The sequence below is a fragment of the Caretta caretta genome, chromosome 9 (assembly GCF_965140235.1).
Source record: "Caretta caretta isolate rCarCar2 chromosome 9, rCarCar1.hap1, whole genome shotgun sequence".
Classification (NCBI taxonomy): Eukaryota; Metazoa; Chordata; order Testudines; family Cheloniidae; genus Caretta; species Caretta caretta.
Genome location: NC_134214.1, coordinates 41,857,394 through 41,869,180, shown reverse-complemented (window position 1 = coordinate 41,869,180; position 11,787 = coordinate 41,857,394). Strand labels below are relative to the sequence as shown.

General features: G+C 40.2%; 1 long non-coding RNA gene across 1 annotated transcript; it reads left to right on the top strand.

Annotated features, from left to right (window-relative positions):
* Positions 1–7,715: 7,715 nt before the first annotated feature.
* Positions 7,716–11,434, top strand: LOC142073186 (uncharacterized). Its single transcript, XR_012669899.1, has 2 exons — positions 7,716–7,821; positions 9,158–11,434. It is a non-coding gene; the product is annotated as an uncharacterized LOC142073186 (long non-coding RNA).
* The last annotated feature ends 353 nt before the right edge of the window (positions 11,435–11,787 follow it).

The following is an 11,787-nucleotide window of genomic DNA, read 5'->3' as shown; positions in this document are numbered from 1 at the left end:
AAGAACCTGTGGCAGCAGATTTCCCAGTATCTCCATGAGAGTTTCCTGGAGATCTCTGAGGCAGACTCCCATGAAGTGAGGGAGTCAATCAACAGCCTGTTCCACCACTCAGACTAGGCATGTGGTGGTACATGCCATACAGACACAAGCCTGCTTTCTGCAACCCCCTGCCCCCAGCAACTCGCAACAGCGATTCCCAAAATCAAATCCACTTACCAGGGACCTCCTCTCCTGTTTGTGCTTCACCAAGATCTGACAGCTGTGACTGGCTAGGCTCCTCATGGGTAGAAAAGAGATCCTGGCTGCATGCGTCTCTGACCTCCAAGTCATCCTCTGCCGCTGGGTCCCACTCCCCCTCCACATCCTTGTCCAAGATTTCCTCTTCCTGGCTCAGTACACTCTCAACTGGCATGCGACGCACCGAAGTATCCTCAGTGGCCTTCGCAGTGGAGGTGGGGTCACCACCGAGTATTGCGTCCAGCTCTTTGTAGAACGGGCAGCTTGTGTGTGGAGCACCAGAGCGGCAGTTTGCCTCCTGCGCCTTGCGGTAAGTGTTCTGCAGCTCCTTCACTTTGACCCTGCACTGCAGTGTGTCCCGGTCATGGCCCCTTTCTGTCATGCATCGTGAAATCTGTCCATAGGTATCATAATTCCGATGGCTGGAGCGCAGCTGGGACTGGACAGCCTCCTTTCCACAAATGCTGATCAAGTCCACAGCTTGGCTTTGCTCCAAGCGGGGGATTGCCTGGTGAGTGGAGCAGGCATGGCCACCTGAATAGATGCACTGAGACCACTGCATGCATCACCAAGCAAACAGGAAGGGGACTTTCAAAATTCCAAAGGAATTTACGGGGTGGGGATGACGGTTGTTCACCTAAAGGCAGGGCAGTACAATTCAAACCGATGACCAGAGAGGCAAGAATAGGCATTGTGGGACACCTCCCAGAGGCCAATCGCAGTGCTGTAATTGACCAGAGTGTCTACACTGGCACCATGGAGCTGTACCCCTGGCACAGAATGATGTACATCTCTTGTTAGAGTGGTTTTTTTACTGCGCTGCAACTGTAGTTTCTGTGCACTAAGTGGCATGGCACTGTGTACATCTTGGGAGTTACAATGCAGAAAGCTGCTTTACTGCGCAGAAACTTGCCAGTGTAGACAGTACCAGATAGACAGACACTAAAGCTGGAAACCGGGAGAGATTGAGAGGCAGAAAGAGAATCAAGCAGCCACCTGTAAGCACAATGTGATCCTGGAAAAAGCTAGAGAGAGCATTTTTGTGTCTGTTGGCTAAAGGGCCTGGGGCTGTAAACTAAGAAACTACTCCTTCTGTTCTTGTTTCATTCAGAGAAACAGGGCTTTGTACATTCCTTGTAAATAAACAAGACTGCATCTTAGAAAATACCAGACTCCATCAATTTCTGCTTCCATCTGGAAATTCCCCAGGGCCCCAAACTTTGACTAGCCACTCAGGTCAAAAAGGGGCAACAGTACATTACAATGATGTTGTGGTTATCCCCAAACAAAGCATTATAAATTCATGCAATTCAGAATTAAGGTCAAACGTGTTAAGGTATAGCAACACATAGTTAGGGCACTCAAACAACCCTAACTCTGCCCTGTAGTGACACCATCCAATAAGCATATTATTATGATTAGCACATTTTAGTTCTTGACAACCAAGTTAATTTCAAACACAATTTCCCCTCTCATTATGTCACTACATGGCACAGTTATGATTCTTGGGTGCCCTAAATATGCATTTCTATACCTCAACAAAATGGCCACCTAACTATAAGGAAATTATTATTTCAGTTCTGTTGAGAACAATGGGAGATGGCAATCAATCATTCTACATGGAATTCTCTTAGTAGAACATGATCTGTCAGCCTCTGCTGAAGAAAACTTTCAGTTATTAAGAATAACAGGAAAAAATATCTTTAATCCTAAAGTATCTTCAAATGTAATGTATGCACAAGATTTCAGTGGATTTTAACTATCAGGGAAGTTTAATGCCACCTATGTTATTATTAAGATCACACAGGAGAAAGAAATGGTGTGATTCTGGGTACTAAATATCTTAAAGGACCACTTTACTTGTAAAGTCTCAGCAAATGTATTCTTCACTCAGAGAGTAAGGGTGGTAGTTTCAGGGAGGATATGTTGTATTCTTCAGATGAAAGAAAATGGCTGAATCCCTACTTCATACTGCAAAGTGCTGAGTACTCTATAGTCTATTCCACACACAACAAAATATTTAAGCATGTGCTTGACTTTAGGCGTATGAAGGGTTGCATTGACTTCAAAGAGACAACTTGTTGGCCTAAATACTTTGTTGGATTGGTGCCAGAGTGGATAGCACTTAGCAATATTGAGCCTTAAGTACAAAACTCAAACTCAGATATGGAGCTATGACCGGCACTTCCATAATTAAGTTGTGAGTATATGCTAGTAAGCTAAGGATAAAAATATTACAAGAATATTGTAACCATTATTCCAAAAACAAGGTTCCAAACCCTACAGATTCAGAGTTAAAGTTAAACTTAACATGGATTTCTACTAAGGTGTGGAAATGCACAGTTGAGGAACCCAAACAACCTTAACTCTGCCCTGTTGTGACACCATGAGGGGAAAATATGACAATAATCCAATCTATTTTAAGAATGAATTGCATCCAACCACTGAAGTACATTTTCATAATCACATTGTTAATGTATTTGTATTATGTACTCTTAAATGCAATCTCTAGGAATTTCCTAGAATTATTGTTTAAATTATTAAAAATACATGAATAGTAAACAAGAAAACCAAAGAGGATGTAACTACATGATACCGCCAATTAAACTTAACTGAAAATATTGAGCAGCAACTTTAAACATTTTTGTAAATTTTCATTTTTAAGGCACAGTCCTTGCATCACTGACTATGAAAATTAGTTAGAGGAGAAGGTTTTTAATCGGTTTAGTCACTGTACTTCTAATGTCAAAGTGGCCACACTGAAGAGAGATGTGAGCTATTGACCTGGCCCTGTCTACTAATGATAATCATAACAATTAAATACAATTGTTAATAGCTTAATTTAAAATCTAATCTCTTCAAATATAGTTTATGTACCAGCTTTTCAATACATTTTAGAAAGTTTAAAGACTGTTATTCTATTGGAGCAAAAAAGCTTTGTCATCAAGTGATAATTTATTAAAGAGTCCATTTTTATTAGTTTCAGTAAAAATTAATTAACAGATTTACTTGTATATGCTCAGAAAATTAATTATATGCTCAAAAGAGTAAAGGGCTTTACCACTACTGAACTGAACTGCCGACATTTCTGGTGTAAAATACTTCAGCAATTCTATCCATTATTACTTTGAAATAAGTGTCAGGGTGAGAAAATGGCCAGTCATTGATATTTTAATTATTTTTAAATTTGTCAGTTTTGGAAACCTTCACCAGACCCTCTCCTTTTCTTCCTCTTTGCAAGTAAAAGCCCACCCAGGTATTTTCCGACACCAATAGCTGTAGCTTCCTCAGGAGAAATGAAGGACTTCTGTGTCAGCATCCCACAGATCTAAGGCCCCACTCCTGCAACAAGCACTGTTCAGGCAGATCCCCGCATCCACATGGAGCTCCAATTAACTCAATGGGGCTCTACATGGGCACAGAGTACCCTCAAATGGGGTTCACTGCAGACTTGGGGCCTAAGATATACAAGGAAGGGAAAAGTACCTGCTCCTCTCTCCTCCCCACCAAATAATCTGTAGCAGCCAGGGAAATTGGGTTGCTATTTTCAATCAAGGAGACAGAAAGCCAGTTGGGAGTGCCTAACCATCCAAATTCACATTAAAATAATTTTTAAAGAGCCCTAAAATTGTCATTTACTCACCTGCTATTAAAAAAGTGCAGCCACAGTTTAGAACAGGAACCGACAAATATTATATCCAGCTGAAACTACAGGGGAAACTTATATTAGCAGGATATAATTAGCTAAGTTGGAATTTGGCCAGGACACTAGGGTTAACATCCTTATGCTTATAAAAAGTGTCATGGGATCTTTAATGACCACAGGTGGTCAGGACCTTAGTTCTCCCTCTCACAAAAAATACAAGTGTTAAATAATTATTTTCTTTGTTATTCTCTCTCATTGTCATTAGCCATCAAAACCTCTTCTGGTATCAGGGGCTCACTTTATATATACACCTTTGTCACTTGTAACAAGAAATTCCACTGTGATATTAGTTACCAACTTTTTTTTATGGTAAAGTACTACTTGATCATCTCTGAAATTAAATCCTGGCAACAGGCTATATAGCCTATTATAGATCTTAGTATCTTGAATCTTATTCTGTCCATAGCTATGGACATCAACAAGGGTCTACAGTCACAAAATAAGATTGATTGCTTTTCTCTCCGCATTTAGTCCTAATTACCTACTGTCAAAAGCTAAGTACAGGGGAATTTCAAAGGTTGATAAATTGTATATAGACAAAAAGAAAAGGAGTACTTGTGGCACCTTAGAGACTAACCAATTTATTTGAGCATGAGCTTTCGTGAGCTACAGCTCACTTCAGATGAAGTGAGCTGTAGCTCACGAAAGCTCATGCTCAAATAAATTGGTTAGTCTCTAAGGTGCCACAAGTACTCCTTTTCTTTAAGTGAGCTGTAGCTCACGAAAGCTCATGCTCAAATAAATTGGTTAGTCTCTAAGGTGCCACAAGTACTCCTTTTCTTTTTGTGAATACAGACTAACACGGCTGTTCCTCTGAAACCTGTATATAGACAAACATACTTTGCTAAATGTCAGAATTCCAAGGAATCTGCAATGGAATGTTACGGGGAGTAAACTCTAGACATAAACTCACTCTTCCCAGTTATCTCTAACTAGCCAATTCTCAGTACCTTTGGTTCTCCAACTGGCTTCTTTGCATCCACAGAGATAGCGGTTTAATTGCTCTAGCTGATTAGCCTTCACAGCTGCATCTGTAGTGAGGAGGCTCCTTTTAAAATTAACTCATCTATCAATCAGCAGAGTAATTTGCTAAGGTGAAAATGCAACTGCTCAACTATACACTTATTAACGCAGAGAGTTTCTCTGGGAAAATTTCTTTTTATATTTGCTGTAATAATTATAGCCTTTCCCCAAACCCTTATAACATCAGTATAATTACTAGCTGACAGGGCAGAAAAATATTTTAATAGTATTTTGAACTTTCTTTTTCTTGCCTTTTCCCCACATACCATCCTACATTCCACCACAATCACCAAAGAAAACCTTCTTATTTTTATATGTAATTAAAGTCTGTCATATGTCAAAGGTACTTCGGGCTTATGTCACAGATATGAAACTTAGTGATAGCTAATTTTCTAACCACAAAGTAGCCTCCAGTCCAGTCGCAAGTAATGCCACCATCTGGTCTACCCAGACAAACTTCTCTCCTCATGTAACATTGTCTACTCAGTGCCAGAAGCTCAGTAACCATTCGTTTTGCCAGCCACATTTATATGTGGCCACATTCAAATGTGGAGACTCGAGAACCCCTGCAAAATATCCGGCAGCAAATGTTAGTAGGTTCTACCAGGTGGCCAGTTTGAAAACTCTCATCCTGCTGAGCTGAGCTGTCCATTGCCAACCCACTGCTGATTGACAAGCTGCTCATCCTATCAGAGAACAGCTATCCTGCCCTGCCCTACTTCCGAAATCTTCCCAAACTTGAGCAGCAAGGTGTATAGGAAAAGGGTAAGGGAGACAGCCTCCTCTAATACAGTTGTGTTTTTAATGAAAGAGACAGAGGCCCAGATCCTCAAAGGAATTTAAGCACCTAAACTCTCAAATCACTGGGAGATAAACACATAAATTGTGCAGATCTGAAGATCTGGGCTGGAGCTCTTACCCTGTGCGGAACCAACAACTGCATCCACCCATTGTAGTGGGGAAACAGCCACTGCCATACTAACAGAGATACAAGTTGATAGAGTAGAGAGTCTGTTGAGGCGACAGTTTTTCCTCCACATCCACGTTTTATTTCATAGCTCCCTAGCTCTGGCTGCTAAATGCCAGATTCAGTCATTAGCCTGGTGAGACATGTAGATTTTTTGACATAACTGACATACTCTTTTCCACCCATGTACCAGGTGACTTTCTTTGAGGAAGCATCCATTTTGTGATTTCCAGCAGTGGGCACTATTAAATGTTGTATTGGGTTCCTGGTTTTGTTCCCTATTTATTACAGTTTATTGTCCCTGTCTTTGGCACCCTCCTTTTTTTATTGAAGGTGTTCAGAGAGGAATAATTCTCTGATTTTCAGTTTACAAAACCACAGTTCAACGTGTTGGTCACTTGGTGAGTTCAGAAACACAAGGTATGCCAGGATCTTTTATTTTCTATTCCCAGAGAATGGAAAGCAAGGTTCTAAGTGGGAGCTTGAGCAAAAACTTTATTTCATTTAGGAACCTCTAAAGCGTGACCAAAAGGAAATATTCTGGTGTCCCTAGAACCTGGCCCCTAATACTGCCTGGAACACCCAACAGTAGGGCACACACATAACAGGCTGAAGAAAATGGTTACATAAGACCAAATGGGACAGGTGGAAAGTAGGAGGACAAACATGTTGGAGTGTGCAGGGATTACTACTACCCATTATTTTGTCCACTGACCTTGCCATTTTGTTTGAATAAAGGTTTTAAGATACAAGTGCAGGTCACCCCTGTTGGATCTTAGCTAAAGATCTTGTTGCCTGTATTATTGTACTTCTAATGATCTTCTGGAGGCTTGAAAAAATATCAAAACAGACCAGGACCAGTTGGTGAAAGTTGCCATTATATTTTCTTCATGATAAATCAGAGTTGGAGCAATTCCAGCGAGGAAAAGATTAGGTTGGGCCTAATGTGTCCTACCATTATGAGCAGTTTTGTATTCAGCTGAGTATCCAAAATGTTGCAGAGGGCTAAGTAGAGGCAGAGCACTTAAAATGGTTCAGTGTAGTACACTTCCCCACAGGGGCCTGAATCAGCTCCTTAGGAAATACCTGCAAATCTAGAAAATAAATTGTTTCACATTTCCACCAATCTACCTTTTCCAAGTGTTGCAGAAATATGAACATTCTGTCCAGAGTAAAACAGAGATACACTGGTCAGAGCTCTCTCAATCTGGCGGTCAAGCTGTCAACTTGCTACAGCACAGTACAGCTGGAAACAGCTGCCAGGCGTGTTTATTAGGTCTAGCTTGGCTTGACATGGCTTGGCTTTCCAGCTCCAGAAGAAATTGATCAGGATTTAGATATTGTCACATAAAATGACAAAAATTCCAGCCTGTCTGCGATTCTTTGAGGACCTTGTACACTTGTGTCACAGGGATATAATTTATTATTTCTGAGCATATGAGACAATTCTGCAATCTGCACAGTAAAGGAAAAGGCTTGTGTGGCAATTCCTCCTCCTTCCTCCCAGCCAAGGAAGATGATTAAGGTGGACTGCTGCTGCCCTTTTAAAGTTAGGTGAAAATCAAAGTATTCCATGTATATACCATTTATATAATGCACTTCTGCTTTGTGTCTTCTTAGAAGTCAGAATATACCATGCAATTTTGTAGACTATTATACTGGCATATGGTAAACAGAAACTTCAATTTCCATGTGATCACAAGACCGAGATCAAGTTCTCTCTCATGATGAGTGAGACTGCATCATAGCTATGTACGTTTGCTGTAACCATGTAAACAGATTAGGAACAAAAGAAGTTCTATACCGGATCAAACCAGTGGTTCATCTAATCTGGTATCTTGATGGCCAGTACCAGAAGCTTCAGAGAAAGAATCCTCATGATAGGCAGGTAGGAACAAACTTTCCCTATGCTTTCATGATTGCAAATCTTGTTCTTGGGATTAGAAAGTATGGTCTTTCCACAGCAATGTCCTCTTTGTAAATGTTCCACATTGGAATTTAGGGAAAAGTTTTTGTTTTCTTGTTGTTGTTGTTTTTAAGTACTTGCCAGAATACTTTTAGATGCTAAAGTGCTTACACTTACTATCAGCCCTGTTAAAAAGAAAATAGAGCATATGAAAACAGTTTCCTTTTTAATGAAAGATTAGCACATGCATTATTGTGCACATCAACAATTATGCAGTGGGCCATTTTTAGTGCCTCAGATTCCTAATTTAGCCTCTAACATCAGTAATTTACAGCAGTCAAATGGGAATACACTACCCTGATATGAGGTGAATTTCAGCTTCATATTAGGGATGTCAAGAAGTATGACCAAAAAAAGAGGAAAATGTTAGCTAACACAGCTTACTTTAGTTTAAGACAGGTAGAGCTTAGCTTCAGGCTATTAATTCACTTGAAATAAATCACTAGCTGATGCTGTGACATACAAAGGTAAGTCCCAGGCTGTTTTATTTACCTCTCTAAGTCCTATCTGCCCTTTTGTGCCCTACTATTCTCCTATTGAAGCTAATGGGAGTTTTGTTGTTGACTTCAGTGCAAACAAGTTAAGATCTTGTGCCCATGCAGAGCTTATTGTAGGACCAGAGCCTTAGTTGTACAGTGATTTTGTAAAGTATTTTGGGGCAAAGTTTGTACAGAGTAAAGTAACATGAAGAGAAGAAATTAACAGAGTCTAATCAGGGGCAATCCAGTAACAAGAGGCAGAATATTTTAGAGGTTACTATTTCAAGTTTATATGCAATATGCTGGTAAATATTACTGCTATAATTCAATGCACTTCAGTATTCCCTCCATACTCATTTAGGGCTATTTCCAGGAGCTAATTGAGAGGAAAGGGGAAACCTTGACAACAGCTGTGAGCTGGCAAAACAAAAATAAATCCAAAATATGCAATGTGTGATGTAATCCACATGATCAGACAGCATGTCGGGCTCATTTTGGGCTTTGCTGTGTTACCGATACAAATTTTATTCAACCGTACATTTTATAATCAGGGTTTGAACTAAATCATTTTAAAAGAGAAGAGAATAGAACATTAGATGAAAATCCTGCTCCTGTTGCCTATAGCTTTTTCTAGATTTTTATCAGGCTGGAAGCATTTGTTTGGTTTTTAACTCTTTTATGGATCTGATTTGCATTCATTTTATCCTCCAGTTGATTTTAAAAAGGCGGGTTTTAAGCTTTTCTGTATCTATAATCCAGAGTCTCTTTTCTGTATGCAGTACAACTATGCTTCCTGTATGGGCACTGACCCATAACTGTGAACAGATGTGCTTCTTCGGTCCAGACGGAGGTTACAGATGTTCTTCTGCCAGAAAAACTGCTGTTATTTCAGTGCAGCAAGAGGAACTTAGAGCACCTTGACCTATCCAAGGAACACCTTACCCTTTGCTTTACTGTGCTGCCAGGTTTTTCTTCTTTTCACATAATGTCATTGATGAAGTTTTAATGTGTGGGAGACAAGGCTATTGCTGTTTATCAAGCCCTTTGAAATGTCCAAAAGCTTTGCCAGAACTGGGAAGCACAAGTTTTATTGAACTGACTCTGCAGTGAACTCTCTACACTAGGGGTGCTTCCCTTGCCCCTCCTCCCACCCACCCGATAGGCTTTATTACAAAGTGGCAGCTGCCTCAGTTGACACACCACTCTTGCTGCTCTTCTGATTGGGGGGCTGCTGCCCAGAGAATTTTTTGTTTGGGGAGGGAGACTTTTTTCAAACACAGCTTCTTCATAATTTGAACTGCTCACTGCATTGCTCCTTTGTATCTGATGTAGTTTCTACATCACACTGAGGAGATGCATGTGATACAGGCATGAAAAATAGGACAGGGAAAGTAGTCCAGCAGCAGACAAACCTGCATTAACAACGGACACTCCCACTCCTTTGGTAGTCTCCCTCATTCAGAAGAGAGGCTCCTGGCCAGGTGCAGGAGACCTTTAACTGTCACTGCTATTGGAGGTTGGTTTCTAATTTCATGCTAACATCCGTCACTAGATTTAGCCCAAAGAATCTATCAAGAGACATTTTTATAAAGAGTCATCTCAGCAACCAGCTGGCCACCTTACTAGAGCCAACAAACTTTGCCAATGAGAAACATCCAATGGAAGGCGGGGGGAAAAAGTGTCTGTGCTTCAGCAGCACCTGGTCAAGCAATATGTAGAAATTGTTTCCTTTACAGATAATAAAAGAAGTTCAATTTGTTATTGTTCCAGTTCATACAAGAGATAAAGGATCTTTTTCTTTCTTTACAAAAGGTAAAAATAACTTTAGCCAGTGCAGAATTTCTACAAGCAGCCTGTTGTTTTTTTGTTAAGTGTATTAGCTTTCTAAAGTTTTTTCATAAAGGCAGATTGTATGCTAGATTAATTATATTTAATTTACTTTCATTCTTCACTTCTGCCCCCTCTCTCTTCACTCAACTCCTAGGATAATGTTCTCAATTATAAATCTGCAGAACTGCAAAATATTCTATGAGGAATTCACTTTATTTTCCTTACCTTACATTACAGCACACATAAGTAATAAATAGATATGGTTTAATGCCAATTCCCTATAAAACACACCATTGACGTGATTGTTAGTTCATTTTGTGTGTTACTGCATGAACAGCCAACTCAACACTCTTCACACTCTATTAAGGCCTTTCAGAGTCCTAACCACAAGTTCTGGCGTACAAACAAGTTCACAGATTAGCAAACATTGGTGGCTGGTAAAATATCAGACTTTGCAACAGAACACCAGAGCTGACCATTCTCAAACCCTGCCTCCTTTCATGCAGCAGAAATACATCAGTCCAATTAGCTCAGGCCCTCACAAAGCTACAGAGGAGAGGACAAGACTTGTCCCATTGCAAATGATCTCTTTTTGAACGTAGAGAAACTTGTACTGACAATACAGCGAACTGTTCATATTGAAAATGAACTCTCCATCCCCTACCTACCCTAGTAGATCTGAAAGATTTTCAAAGTGAATACAAACCTGTATTCAGCTACTGAGGATGAGGGCTCTGATCCTGTGTCTTGTGTGCGGGCAGACCCTTGCTTCTGCACAGAGTCCCATGGAGTCCAGTTCAGTCTCACCTAGCAGAACTGGCTCTGCAGTGCAAGTACGTGTAAGGAAAAAAAAGGGTCAGCCTTTAATTTGGTCACTATAGTAAGCAGCTGTCGGACTCTGAATACACACAGAGTAGGAAGGAGCTGTTTTGCAGAGTAGACCGAAACTTTAAAGGTGCAGCAGACCACATATTCTTCTACAATCTGATGAGAATGTTTGGGCTTATACATTATGCTTCATCACATTTGGCTGTACTTCTGATTGGGTATAATATTTTCCCCCCTAAGGTCCCAGTCCTGCAACTGGACACAGACTGACTCTTGAACCTGCACAGAACCCCACTGACTACATCATCATCTTCCTTCTTTACAATAACTTATGATATAAATAAATATTGTTTTGTATACATTTACTTAGTACTGTACAAATAAAAGTAAAATCACAACCGACTTTCTTGTCTGTGGTTAGCAAAGTGCACATGGCTAAATGTTCACTGTATTCCTGTCCCTAAGCCTCACACGGCATCTTACTCAAGTATCATTTTGGAAATTAATTTTTTTTTAAAAGAAAGGGTTTTGTGAGTCTCCGCCAAATCAGCTAGGAAGGAAAATAAAAAGATGACAAAACCCAACATTTTTAATGATGTGTTGAAAGAAAATGATGTTATGTGGTTCTCCAGTTACCCTCAGCTGTTAAACAGACATACTTCTAATTCTTCAATCCGTAGACAGTGTCCCCAAACTAAATGCTGTCTAACAGACTGTGGATCTGTGGGTTTTTGTTAATTGTGTCTGAACT